The sequence below is a fragment of the Dipteris shenzhenensis genome, chromosome 4 (assembly GCF_047967505.1).
Source record: "Dipteris shenzhenensis isolate YYH24624 ecotype China chromosome 4, Dip_SZ_1.0, whole genome shotgun sequence".
Classification (NCBI taxonomy): domain Eukaryota; kingdom Viridiplantae; phylum Streptophyta; class Polypodiopsida; order Gleicheniales; family Dipteridaceae; genus Dipteris; species Dipteris shenzhenensis.
In genome coordinates, this window is record NC_141599.1 from 17764433 (window position 1) to 17766487 (window position 2055).

Here is a 2055-nt window from a genome sequence, read left to right on the forward strand (position 1 = left end):
TTCTGAAACTTTTACACACCCACTTGCTTAATAAAGTAACCAATGAAAAGACACCCATCAACTACCTTAAGGCATCAACTAGATATGGAAAATTTGCCTCAAATTTTGTTGCTTTCTAATCTTGTTAACTACAAACATGATTATATCAACAATTATGTTTATCTTCTCCCACATGCTTTATCTTTTTGCTATGTATTCTGTCCCTCCACTTTCACCCTCAATTCATAATTAAATACAAATTATATTGATACTTAATTAAAAATGTAATAATAAGTAAATATATTTTAATAAACAAATTAGAAATTGATAATTAGTTATTTTAAAGGGTTTTAGGGTTACATATTTAATTGATTGCAAAAAATAAAAATTTTCATGGTTCAAGAGCTATTGATATCAACATAAGGGTGGTGTAAAGATACACCATTTGTGAATATTACATCTTCTTTTAAGCTTTAGAATCTATTTCATAGTCATCAAAATCTCAAATTGTTTCATGTTGACAAGAATCAAGCTTGCTTAAATGATGCCTCATATGTTTGCAGCTAATATCAAGGATTGTGATACATTTTTCCATGCTTCCTTTTTTGATTTCATGTCCTTGACTTCCAACAATGGCTCTCTTGCGAAAAGTCTAAAATCTTTACTTCCCATTGGCTCTCTTTTGACAAGCATATGGCAACGCTATGGCTTCTCCTTGATGTACCAGGCACATTTTAAATATTTGTTGATTTCTTTCATATTGATGGTCTTGAAATCGAGCTTTGCCATGAGTTCCTTAGTGTGGGCTGTAAGCTTCAGCTTGTCCATTAATGTAAGCACATAGGAGATTGAAAATCTACAACATTTAAAAAGAACACACATTATATATGAAATAATAAAACTCACTAAATTCTTTAAAAGAAACTAATCACTTTCAAAGAAAGAAAATGCCTATTAAATGAGAGGCCAAAGTAACATAAGTCTTAGTTCATGAGAAAATAACCTAAGTCAATAAACAATAAAAAGGAGATTTCAACATAGCAAAAATATTTATCTTTTCAAAGTACTATCATTATCTTAAAAATGAGGGCATAGTTGCCACAATGATTACATATACATACACAAAACACACACACGCATGCACACACGCACGCATGCACACACGTATGCACACGTATACATGCACGTACATGCACATGCACATGCACACTCACACGCACATGCACACACACATTTTTCCCATACCATTGTCATTTGATACACACACAAATTGATGGTTTGGTGGAAAATTAATGTGTTTCCTTTTTTCTTAGAACCCAGTAAGCGCTTTTATAAGTTGGGTACATAGTTTAACACGTACCAAAGAGAGTGCTGCCTCTATGTCTGAGACTCTCAATCATTTTTCCATTGTCCAAATATAGTTTCCTAGAAGGAATTATATCTTGTGGTTCTAACCACCTTGGTGCTCGATAGTTGGTAGCATTTTAGAATACTTAAGCACTATGCTTTCTCAAGCTACCCTTGGATCCCTTTTCTCGTTGTCCAAAATTTATCACTTGGATTTGGATCACATGGGCCATGGCCCTTGTAAATGGTGTTTAATGTGTGTAAGGATGTACTAAGCATAAGGATTAATCTTATGACACAGACTTAAGACAAGCTTGCAAGTGGTTATGGCAAGTGGTTATGGAAGTTTTCATTTTCTGAACTCTCGTGTAACCAGATCTTCTTGAAGATCTAACAGTGGGAATCATCTTGATTTTTTGCTTTATGTCAGCAAGACCAATTTGGAGGGGGGAGATAAAAATCAGTCCAACAATGTGCAAACCTCTCATCACTGATGTCTATAAACCTACTTGCGCAATGTAACGATGTTTTGCTTCTTTGTTTCAGCTCGCTTGCTACCAGCGATATAGTGTCTTATAGTATCTTTGTATATTTGGTGTAATCTCCCTAAATGAGTGATCAAGACAAAAAGTGAGTGGTAGATACAAATGAGAAGCCTTGGATGCCAAGAGCCTAAGGGCCAATGTAGAATGGGGCAAGAAATAGAGTGCTCAAGAGATATAGGGTTAG